Source organism: Crinia signifera, chromosome 5 (assembly GCF_055691185.1).
Source record: "Crinia signifera chromosome 5, ASM5569118v1, whole genome shotgun sequence".
In the NCBI taxonomy this organism is placed as follows: domain Eukaryota; kingdom Metazoa; phylum Chordata; class Amphibia; order Anura; family Myobatrachidae; genus Crinia; species Crinia signifera.
Window position 1 is genome coordinate 141,243,204 of NC_139221.1, and position 13,430 is coordinate 141,256,633.

The following is a 13,430-nucleotide window of genomic DNA, read 5'->3' on the forward strand; positions in this document are numbered from 1 at the left end:
TGCCTAAGGTTGACTGGGTCAAAAAGTCAGCACAATCATATAAATCAGCATTGGTAAGATGAACAGTCAAAAGGTTCTGCACGTTTTATTGTCCCGAATGTCGCCGTAGTTGACATAGACACCGTATTGGATCCTCACTGCACTTGCCATACTATTATATTCTCATTCCATGCCCTAGTGGATGATAGAGCATGAAATACTGACTGTAGATAGACACATTTCAGCTAAAAATTAAAAATGTGGAAAACCCCTTGTTGACCTTTTGACTGTCGATCTTCCCAATGTCGACCTAAAGCTTGTGTCAACCTTTTGACCCTGTCAACCTTAGGTATGTCAACCTATTGTCTGTGTTGACCTAAGACATGTTGACCTTCAGAGCTCGGCCCAACGTATGTCGACCTTAATAGTGTCAACCTAATGACCGTATACCCCTTAGGTTAGCACTGTAATTAGGACCTTTTTTCCAGTGTGGCTTTGCATGTAACAAAAAGGCTTTACTCCTACACTATTTTAGCTTTTACTGCACAAAGAAAATAACTTCCATACAACCTCCATGAATTTAAGAAAATTATTTAAAAAAAAAAGCCAATAATAATTCAAAATAACAATCTCCTTCAAAGAGCACAGAGAAAATAATCGGTCTGGGGCTCTGAAAGTTTAATTAATGTCTATGTATTCTTTGACACCAGTAGCAGAGTAACAACAAAAGTTTCAAGATGAACAAGCTGTTACTAAGTAATTACTGCATTTCACAGTCACTATGTTTCTTTTCCTTTTTTATTAACAATAACATACTTGTTTTAGGACATTAGTCTCAGTGGAAAAAGAAAACCTGAACAGTTGTCTGACACTCGAGTAAAGATACTAATTGGTGTCACAACAGGTCAAGATGTTTTGTCACTGAGATTATCATTGCATGTTACAAAATGAAAGATCATTGTAATGCTTCATAACAAGTCATAGTAAAGTAGATAAGAACCTCTGTATATACAGTTTATGTTTTTCTTTGACACTTAGGGGGAAATTTACTAAGAATACAATACAAAAAATTGTATTCGTATTCTTGATACGAATGACTACGACTGCATACGGCTGTTTCAGCCATATGCAAAGTCGTGTTCCGGAGGGAAATTTACAAAGCAGTTATATACGACTGCTTTGTAACCCTCCGATGGTGTAATGATTCGTATTAGCTAACCGTATATACGGCCGCTAATACGAATTCCTACAGGCAGTCTGCACGGATCAGTCAGATCCGCGCAGGCTGCAAGGTGTAAAAAAAAATAGCAAAAATAAATGAATAAATAAAAAAACGGCGTGGGCCCCCCCCCCCCACAGCCGTAACCAGCACCAGGCTGAAAGAGCCGGGCTGGTAATAAAAAAACAGGAAACCCGAGAAATAGGGGTTCCCCGATTTTTTAAAACCAGCTCCAGGTCCAGGGCTGGTTACCAAAATACGGGGAACAAAATGACTAGGGGTCCCCCATATTTTAAGAACCAGCCCCAGGCCAAACCAGCCAGCAGGGTAATGTCACAGCCGGGGGACACTTATTATATAAGGTCCCGCGTCCAAAACATCACCCTACTGACCAGTCAGCCTGGCCAGGGGCCCTGGGGAAGTGGGGCCAATAAAGGGGTCCCCCCCTCCAGGACTTACCTGACCAGGCTGAAGCCTGGTGTTGTCCCCGGTGACCCTGTGCCGTGGTCACCGGGCTGATTTCAGTGTAAAAGAAAGATAAAACTATTGTTTAATACTGTGGAACTATGAGTCCCAGCAAGCCTCCTCCGCAAGCGGGGACTTGGAGAACCACAAGTCCCAGCATGCAGGGCATTAAAGGGCCCGCTGGCACTTGTAGTTCCACAGTAATAAAAATAGTAAAATAAACACACACACTGACACACAATAAAAAAACTTTAATACATCCAAAGCCCATACATACTGATACTTACCTATCTTGAGCCCGTAGGTAGGTCCCTGGGTCTTGGTCTGGTGTCCTGGTCTGGTTCCATGTCGGCGTTCGGCTCCATGTCGGCGGTGTCTGTGTCGATTGTCCGGTTCGGGTCCGAAGAAATCCATGGGGGACCTGTATAAGGAAATCCAACTCACCCAGGTCCTCCTGCGAAGATCTGTCCTCTTGAGCCGAGAAAGTCGGCTCCTGATTGGCCGCTAGGCGGCCAATTGAATCATTCAGTGGAGAGGCGCGGAAGATGAAAGATCTATGCGCCTCTCCTCAGTCCGATGCGGGGAGCTGCCGGAATCGCCGGCATGTGCCAGAAGACCAGGACTACGTCGGATCAAGAGGACAGATCCAGCCTTGTGCTGGTTACAGCAGGATTTGGGGTCTTAGTGGCCATGAACCTAATCTAAAACCAATTAAGCCATCTCACATTGGTTTCGTCCAAATCTGTCCAACAGTGTCCCAATGCATACCAATGCATATATATATATATATATATGCAATAAGATCGCACTCCATACAAAAAATATTCAACCGCTGGGGTGACGTCCAGAACTTTCCTTACAAGAAACAAAGTCCATGTATATAAAGACCAAAAAGACACACTCTCCAGACTGTTTGATGCAAAATAAAAAGCTGTGTACTGTATTTGTATTCACATAAACATCAAATGTAAAAAGAAGGGTACTCAACGTTAGCGTTTCAGTCCATAAAGGACCTTCCTCAGGAGTTAGACAACAAGGGCATCCATTTGGGGTGAAGCACAGCGTGGACCACACAGCAGGTTCCTACAGCAAGGAGCCACTGTTGGTCATGTGATATATATACCCCCCCAGGCATGTCAAAAGGGCGTCAACCAAATCAATCAATGTGTGCAGTAACTTACTTCTGTGTTCCACGCTGGAGTGCATATGACATCACTTCCGGTTTTGTGGTGCCACAAAAAACGAGTGTAAATGAATGAATAACAATCAAAAAAATGTCACTATGTGCATATTGGCAGCATATAGCTGAGCACTGAGCAGCTAAGCATGCTGCATCTAACAGACAAGTGTGTCTGTGTGTAGAATTAGCAGAGACAGGAAGTGGTGGGGGCGTCATTAGGAGACGGACCTAGGACTCCAATGTAAACAATGCAGTCAGCGGGGAACAAAGGACCTGGAATAAAGGTTCCTATTGCTGAAATGAATGAAGTGGCTAATGAGCCTAGCACTGGATAGACAGCAATGGGCGGGGACATCATTACATGACGCACCAAGGACTCTAATGTATTAAATCCGGTCCTGGTGAAAAGATAACCTGACATAAAGTTCCTACAAGTGAATAATGTATAATGAGGCTGTTAAGCCCAGCGCCAGATCTGACAGCCACAGGGGGGCACACAAATACACAGACAAGGACATGGACAATCAATACATCAATATATATACAATAGAAAAAATGTACTAAGCATAAATGCATACAAGGTATAGTACGCTGAAAAAAATACAGAGACAAAAATAAGAAAAATAGGACAAAAAGAGGTTATAAGCGAGTTACACAGTCCAGAGCACCACCATATAGGACATGCTAAAAATATGAAAAATATAAAAAATGTGAAAAAATATGAAAAATATAAAAAATGTATATACAAGTTGAAGACATAAACCACTGCTCACAATATCAACCCTATGATGTGAGAAGCTGTCGAATTAGGGGAGGAGCCAAAAAATTAGAGAAGTAATGGTAGGTTAGTAACATTATCATTTCAGGTCACTGGAGCTTGAAAATTCACGCTCGGGAGATGGTGTCCGATAAAAGGCTTTACCTAAGGAAAATATTTAGTGGATTGTGTTCGTTTAGACCAAACGGGGCCACAGTATTTAGTCGGTGGATCCATTTAGATTCACATTTTTTAAGGATTAGGGCTCTATCGCCGCCCCTGGGGGGTGGTGGTACCCAGTCGATAATTCTGCATTTAATCGACGCCACTTGATGTTTATGTAGCAGACAATGTTGTGCGACGGGCTTGTCGGAGCTGCCCTTGGCGTGTGCCTTGTTGATGGCGCTCCTGTGGTTCGCCATTCGCTCGCGGAAGGAACAGGTGGTAAGGCCCACATAGGTCAAGCCGCATGGGCAATGGAGCAGATAAATGATGTGATCCATCAAACAGTGCAATTTGTAGTGGATCTTAATGGAAATCCCACTGTGTGGGTGTGGGAAGCTGGCTCCTGGAATCATGGAATTGCACGTTGTGCATCCAGCACATTTAAAACAGCCCGGTCTGCGGGTATGTAGCCAGGTAGTATCGCCAGTAGAGGTCTGACCCTTGTGATTAAGTAGTTGATTCAAATTTCTACCCCTGCGGTATGCCACGGTTGGCCGATCAGGTATTGCCTTGTGTAAAATCGGATCGGTTGCTACAACTGGCCAATGTTGACGGATGGCTCTAGAGATCGTTGTAGACTTCTCATCAAATTGGGTGACGTAAATGTTAGTGGGCCCACTTTTCGTGGTCGGATTGCTAAACTTGGAGCGAGCTTTCTTCAGACATTCGTCCAATAGCTTCTTATGGTACCCCCTAGCAAGGAATCTGTCCTGCATTTCAAGCAGTTGTGCTTCCATTCGTGTAGGGCAGGTATTGTTACGGAGAACCCGCATGAATTGAGATATGGGGAGACTGTCCTTCAATCCAGGGGGGTGGTTGCTTGTTGCAAAGAGCAAGGAGTTGCGATCCGTATGTTTGCGGTACAAGGTACTGCCAAGTTTGTTCTCACTTTTAAAAATGGTAACGTCCAGAAAATTTATGGACTGGGGATTGACTTGTCCTGTAAATCTAATGGTGGTGGGTAGACTGTTAAGCTCACTGAGCATCTCATCAAACTCACTGGAGGTGCCATTCCACAAAATAAAAATATCATCGATAAAACGCTTGAAATAAACAATAAATTGACCATAATGGGGAAGGATATATTTCTGTTCATAGGCATGCATGAAAGTGTTAGCATATGATGGCGCTACGTTGGAGCCCATCGCGGTCCCCACCCGCTGGATATAGTATTGGTTGTTGAACATAAAGTGGTTGTGGGTCAATATAAGTTCTAATAATTCAACCACAAACTCAACGGGGGGATCGCGGTGGGCTCCAACGCAGAGCAAATCACGTATGGCCATACAGCCCTCGTCATGAGGAATGACGGTATAAAGGGCACACACGTCAAGTGTGGCCAATAGTGTATCAGGGCCTATGTCGGGTATCAGATTAAGTTTTTCCAAAAAATCCCCTGTATCCCTGATGTAACTGGGAATCAGGGGCATGAGTTTCTGTAGGAAACCATCGATAAATACCGCCAGAGGCTGCAACAAGGAACCCCTCCCCGAGATGATGGGGCGCCCCGGGGGATTAACAAGGGTCTTGTGCACCTTTGGCAAGGTATATATCGTGGGGCAAATTGGATAATCCACAGTAAGATATTTGGCCAGGCCCTCTGTGATCCATTGGTTCTGTAAGGCACGTAAGATAGTCACATCCACACGCCGTTTGATGCGTGGGATGGGGTTGGTGGTGCAGAGTTCGTAGGTGCTACTGTCAGCTAATTGTCTGCAGATCTCTGCATCATATGCGGACTTATTCTGCAGCACTATCGAGCCCCCCTTGTCCGCCCCTACAATTATCAAGTTTGGATCGGCTCTTAGGGTGACTATTGCCTGTCTCTGGATGGGTGACAGATTGCTATAATATCTGTCTTTCTTATCATTGCATACATCATGGTGTACCATCCTTTGATAGGTCCGTATGCTCGGGTTAGTCGATGGTGGATCAAAAAGGCTAGGTCTGAGTAGTGCTTTGGCAGTGGAGGAGGTACTACTGGCCGTTTTGTCAGCGAAAAATTCCCTGAGCCGCATCTTGCGGCCGAATTTGTAATGGTCAACTTCAAAATTGAAGCTGTTATGTCGCGTCGAGGGGACGTATGATAACCCAAGAGACAAGAGCGATGATTCCCCTGGGGTAAGGGTGTGATCAGACAAATTAAATATTAAGTTGTCCCCTTCTTGCCCTTTTGCCTTGTGTCCGCCCCGCCTCGGATGGGGCCTGTACCTCTTCCTCTGCCGCGGCCTGTCGGGGGTGTGGCTGCCTGTCCTAACAAACTGGCGGTCTGTTGTGTACCGGAGTCTGAATCAGATTGGGAAGAGCCAGACTCAAAATTGCGGCCAGGTCTATTGCGGTTGAATCTGGGGTTACGGAAGTTCCTTCTGCCCCTAGAATCCCCTGTGAGCCACCGATATACTTGGTGGTTGGTGTAATCGTTAGTCACAGTTTGTAGTTTATTGCGTTTGAAGGCAATAAGCTCATCACGAAAGGTGTCAATTTGTGTAGATAATTTGTCACACCAAGTGTCGGTTTTGTCAGTACGTAATACAGAAAAGCTGGTCTTTTCAAATTGTGCAATCTCCACTCTGATTTTCCCCAATTCAATGCCCACTTCTTCGCATCAAACGGCGTGTGGATGTGACTATCTTACGTGCCTTACAGAACCAATGGATCACAGAGGGCCTGGCCAAATATCTTACTGTGGATTATCCAATTTGCCCCACGATATATACCTTGCCAAAGGTGCACAAGACCCTTGTTAATCCCCCGGGGCGCCCCATCATCTCGGGGAGGGGTTCCTTGTTGCAGCCTCTGGCGGTATTTATCGATGGTTTCCTACAGAAACTCATGCCCCTGATTCCCAGTTACATCAGGGATACAGGGGATTTTTTGGAAAAACTTAATCTGATACCCGACATAGGCCCTGATACACTATTGGCCACACTTGACGTGTGTGCCCTTTATACCGTCATTCCTCATGACGAGGGCTGTATGGCCATACGTGATTTGCTCTGCGTTGGAGCCCACCGCGATCCCCCCGTTGAGTTTGTGGTTGAATTATTAGAACTTATATTGACCCACAACCACTTTATGTTCAACAACCAATACTATATCCAGCGGGTGGGGACCGCGATGGGCTCCAACGTAGCGCCATCATATGCTAACACTTTCATGCATGCCTATGAACAGAAATATATCCTTCCCCATTATGGTCAATTTATTGTTTATTTCAAGCGTTTTATCGATGATATTTTTATTTTGTGGAATGGCACCTCCAGTGAGTTTGATGAGATGCTCAGTGAGCTTAACAGTCTACCCACCACCATTAGATTTACAGGACAAGTCAATCCCCAGTCCATAAATTTTCTGGACGTTACCATTTTTAAAAGTGAGAACAAACTTGGCAGTACCTTGTACCGCAAACATACGGATCGCAACTCCTTGCTCTTTGCAACAAGCAACCACCCCCCTGGATTGAAGGACAGTCTCCCCATATCTCAATTCATGCGGGTTCTCCGTAACAATACCTGCCCTACACGAATGGAAGCACAACTGCTTGAAATGCAGGACAGATTCCTTGCTAGGGGGTACCATAAGAAGCTATTGGACGAATGTCTGAAGAAAGCTCGCTCCAAGTTTAGCAATCCGACCACGAAAAGTGGGCCCACTAACATTTACGTCACCCAATTTGATGAGAAGTCTACAACGATCTCTAGAGCCATCCGTCAACATTGGCCAGTTGTAGCAACCGATCCGATTTTACACAAGGCAATACCTGATCGGCCAACCGTGGCATACCGCAGGGGTAGAAATTTGAATCAACTACTTAAACACAAGGGTCAGACCTCTACTGGCGATACTACCTGGCTACATACCCGCAGACCGGGCTGTTTTAAATGTGCTGGATGCACAACGTGCAATTCCATGATTCCAGGAGCCAGCTTCCCACACCCACACAGTGGGATTTCCATTAAGATCCACTACAAATTGCACTGTTTGATGGATCACATCATTTATCTGCTCCATTGCCCATGCGGCTTGACCTATGTGGGCCTTACCACCTGTTCCTTCCGCGAGCGAATGGCGAACCACAGGAGCGCCATCAACAAGGCACACGCCAAGGGCAGCTCCGACAAGCCCGTCGCACAACATTGTCTGCTACATAAACATCAAGTGGCGTCGATTAAATGCAGAATTATCGACTGGGTACCACCACCCCCCAGGGGCGGCGATAGAGCCCTAATCCTTAAAAAATGTGAATCTAAATGGATCCACCGACTAAATACTGTGGCCCCGTTTGGTCTAAACGAACACAATCCACTAAATATTTTCCTTAGGTAAAGCCTTTTATCGGACACCATCTCCCGAGCGTGAATTTTCAAGCTCCAGTGACCTGAAATGATAATGTTACTAACCTACCATTACTTCTCTAATTTTTTGGCTCCTCCCCTAATTCGACAGCTTCTCACATCATAGGGTTGATATTGTGAGCAGTGGTTTATGTCTTCAACTTGTATATACATTTTTTATATTTTTCATATTTTTTCACATTTTTCATATTTTTCATATTTTTAGCATGTCCTATATGGTGGTGCTATGGACTGTGTAACTCGCTTATAACCTCTTTTTGTCCTATTTTTCTTATTTTTGTCTCTGTATTTTTTTCAGCGTACTATACCTTGTTCATGCATTTATGCTTAGTACATTTTTTCTATTGTATATATATTGATGTATTGATTGTCCATGTCCTTGTCTGTGTATTTGTGTGCCCCCCTGTGGCTGTCAGATCTGGCGCTGGGCTTAACAGCCTCATTATACATTATTTACTTGTAGGAACTTTATGTCAGGTTATCTTTTCACCAGGACCGGATTTAATACATTAGAGTCCTTGGTGCGTCATGTAATGATGTCCCCGTCCATTGCTGTCTATCCAGTGCTAGGCTCATTAGCCACTTCATTCATTTCAGCAATAGGAACCTTTATTCCAGGTCCTTTGTTCCCCGCTGACTGCATTGTTTACATTGGAGTCCTAGGTCCGTCTCCTAATGACGCCCCCACCACTTCCTGTCTCTGCTAATGCTACACACAGACATACTTGTCTGTTAGATGCAGCATGCTTAGCTGCTCAGTGCTCAGCTATATGCTGCCAATATGCACATAGTGACATTTTTTTGATTGTTATTCATTCATTTACACTCGTTTTTTGTGGCACCACAAAACCGGAAGTGATGTCATATGCACTCCAGCGTGGAACACAGAAGTAAGTTACTGCACACATTGATTGATTTGGTTGACGCCCTTTTGACATGCCTGGGGGGGTATATATATCACATGACCAACAGTGGCTCCTTGCTGTAGGAACCTGCTGTGTGGTCCACGCTGTGCTTCACCCCAAATGGATGCCCTTGTTGTCTAACTCCTGAGGAAGGTCCTTTATGGACTGAAACGCTAACGTTGAGTACCCTTCTTTTTACATTTGATGTTTATGTGAATACAAATACAGTACACAGCTTTTTATTTTGCATCAAACAGTCTGGAGAGTGTGTCTTTTTGGTCTTTATATATATATATATATATATATATATATATATATATATATATATATATATATATATAAATAAATCAAATGTTGTCAACAATGTTGTAAATCAAATGTTGTAAATCAAACCCATTCCGATATTTATTTATTTGTGTTGTTGTGTACTGTATATTGATTTTAATGTACTTATTGTTAAATCTGATTAGAAATATTATAATTTATCCAACCATATTTCTTCCATTTGATTGAAACTGTTTCTAGATTTATATTTTTTTATATTTTAAAATATTTCATTATAGGAACTTTTTTTTTTTAAGTTTCTTGTTGGAAGTTTTGCTCTGAATTTGCTAACTAAAAAGGCACAATCACTTTTGCTTATTATTCATTTTTGTTATTCAGTGTAATCCCAATTGGTTTCTTTTTACTTAAAACTCAGTACATCAGCATATTCTCAGTTTAATCTGAAAAATCTTTTACTGAAAAAAAAATGTATACATAAATTTTGCATCTTCCAGCAACTGGATAAAATCAGTCAGATAAAGCATGGCTAAATGTCATGTTGTTAGTCACAAGTGAGTAGTGGGGTTTTTTATACTCGCAGACAGTAATATCTATGCAGGGTATGGTACAGTAATCTGAGATTCCAAGTTGCTTCCATATTGTAATTCACATATCAAATAAATGCTTGGTACTCTTTACTTAGTACGGCGCCCGTCGCGGGCATCGCGGGTACATTTATGTATGGCCGCGACGCGACCGACGCGATGCCCGCGATTTCCCATTGAAATCAATGTAAAACATGAAAATCGTGTCGGTCGCGTCGCGGCCGGCCATAAACGTACCCGCGATGCCCGCGACGCGATGCTCCCGATTTCCCATAGGAAGCAATGTTAAAAGCCGCGATGGACCCGATTTTAGTGTTAAATGCCTCAATCCACCCGATTTGGCCATAGGAATCAATGTTAAATGGGCTACAGAGCCCATTAACCCTTAAATGTCCCCCCAAATTTTTAACGCCACCCCACGATCCACGCCAACCCGAAGCGTGGCGAGCGCAGCGAGCCCGCGAGGGGCGGCGGTACGCGTCCTCCGACCTTTTCATGCCCTACTATCCACGTCGGCGTGGTGTGAGAATAGAATAGTGTGGCGAGCGCAGCGAGCCACCGAGCCCGAAGCGTGGCGAGCGCAGCGAGCCCCGCGAGGGGACGCGGATACCTTCACAGTTATACGCGTCCCCTCGCGGGCTTCACAGGTGTCCGTGGCGACCCGGACACCTGTGAAGCCCGCGAGGGGACGCGTATAACTGTGAAGGTATCCGCGTCCCCTCGCGGGGCTCGCTGCGCTCGCCACGCTTCGGGCTCGGTGGCTCGCTGCGCTCGCCACACTATTCTATTCTCACACCACGCCGACGTGGATAGTAGGGCATGAAAAGGTCGGAGGACGCGTACCGCCGCCCCTCGCGGGCTCGCTGCGCTCGCCACGCTTCGGGTTGGCGTGGATCGTGGGGTGGCGTCAAAAATTGGGGGGGACATTTAAGGGTTAATTGGGCCTAATTCAGGGTTAATATGGCCAAATCGGGTCAATTGAGCCATTTAACAGTGAAATCGCGGTCAATCAGCTTTTTTAACATTGTTCCCTATGGGAAAATCGCGGTGATCGCGGGCATCGCGACCATCCAATTTTACCCGCGATGCCCGCGATGACCGCGATCACCGCGATTTTTACCCGCGATGACCACGATTTTGATCGTTGGCGCCCTTCTAGGTAAAGAGTACCAAATGCTTAATTTAGGTCCTCTCACAATGAAATAAAGGATGCAATGGACTGATGTGTGTTACCTTCTAAATTCACAGGACGGTGCTTATGCAGCATGGACCCTGCAATGGTGCTTAAAAATGAGCTGCATTCACGAATCTTTATATAAAAATAGAAGTCAATGCCCAAGATCCATTGGATTGCAGAAAGCACATATGTGAATCCTCACAACCATGACAAATTTGCACCCACAAATTGGAGTAAGGATGAATGCAGGCACATCTGCAAGTGATTTCATTCAAGACCTCAACCTAGTGAAATACAAAGTACAACTTTTGTGATCAAGGCTCAAGCAGTGGAATCTTCTACAACCGAATGTCAAGTGTTTGTGTGCATAATTTGGCAAAAAGATTTCATTCTATATTTTTATACATGAAAATAATATTCTTGCCTGCTATAATGATTTGATTTCAGCTTTGAATGTGGAACTGGCGAACATAATGTATTGAACATACAGATGGAGCCTCTTTCTTCTTGGCCTTTAATAGGATTAACTGAGAAAGACCAGTCACACTAATCCCCTGTTAATCCCCTGTTAGCTGTATTGTTCTCTCTATTGTATTGCAGCTGACAACGATAGATGAAAGGAAGCGTTTTCTGCGCCTAGGTGCAGAAACTTAGTCAAGTTGAGCCTGGCTCTATCTGTACTGTATTTTGGTTCATTTTGTGTTTTTATATGTGATTGTTTTGTAAATCCTATAATTAGCACATGCCCTCCATTTAGGATCAAGTGCCCAATAAACACATATAGTAAAGTATGGTATTCCCTGATTTAGGGGGAGATTCTCTAAGCGAAAAATGCGGAATAATCTGGCGATGCCCCATAGAAGCCAATGGGCTTCTACCGCAACCCTCCGCCGCCGCCCCGCATCGCCCCCTCCCCCCTCACCTGTGTCCGGGCAGCACAGCTCTGTGCTGCCCGGACCTGTGACCTCCTTCCTGCACTGATCCTCTTCCGGGTGCAGGGAGGAGGAGAGCCCGGCGCAGCAGCAGCAGCGCCGGGTGTGGGAGGGAGGGGAGAGCCGCTGCGACCTGCTGGGACTCGGCGACTCTCACCGCAAAGGACAGCTCTTAACGCAAGAGCTGTCCTTTGCCTTAATTATCGCATATGTTAGAACATATGCGATAATTATAAATGCGACGGGCGGCGAAGGGGGGCGGAGATTCTTAGAGAATCTCCCCCTTAATCCTAACCAATGTAAATTAAAACCCAAAGATGTCAATATTACATAAATCTCACATTTATAATCCTTAAGTATCACACTTTCTACAAATTTCTGCTACTTCAGTTCTAACTTTGTTGCATACAAGGATATACATCACACAAGGTATATCTACAATCAGTGAGATAAATAGTAGAGGCATACCGTATTAATGTAACAGGCACATCAAGTAGGTATGATAAAGATACAGGATCCCTTCTGGGAATTTGGAGTAACCAGAGTAGATAGTGGCCTTCCAAGTTGGTGTCTAAAGTTCAGCTTGTTGTCATTCACTGTCCACCGGCACATTTAAACTATAACATCTTTATCAAGGTGTAAAATGTAATGGTGGATACAACGCATATATTCCAGTGTTATTCAATTAAATGTGGGTGAGTGTTAATCATTTTCACTTAAGCAGGAAAGCCAAATATTCTTAAGTCTTGCATATGAGGATGCCCATGATTAAGTCTTTCACCCCACAGGTAGGAATATAATCAAAGGGTATGATGTGTGGATATGTGACTATTAGGGTGTACACAGTACATGTACACACGACTGTGCAGATGGGTGGGGTTATGCAGATGAGTGCAGGGGGGAAGGGAAAGGGGGCGCTTACCTGATTGCTGGACTCTGAAATCTTGCATCATGTCTGAATTGGGCCCTGTGAGCAGAGAACAGAGGTAAAAGCTCTAATACAGTAATAGCTCATTATTTAAAATATTCTTACACAACAAATCAGTTCTTATGAGGCAATCACACAATCCAAAAGTTACTGTAATTCAAAATATATATAAATTAGGGTAAAATGCTACTTTTTGGCTGGAATAATGTAATAAATGATGTAATAAACAGAATAGATACTGTAAATGTAAAGGAGCAGATTGTGCTGAATGAATGTGTGATACATTTTATTTAACTAATATGTCTAACAAAGTGGCTACTAAACATCCTGTACCTTCTGTCCTGCAAAAGTATATGACCCTCTCACACCGCACTCACTGCTTATTAAAATGAGAAGGACAAAGGCACAATGATTTATTTCTTTCCGTATTGTAGTCCTT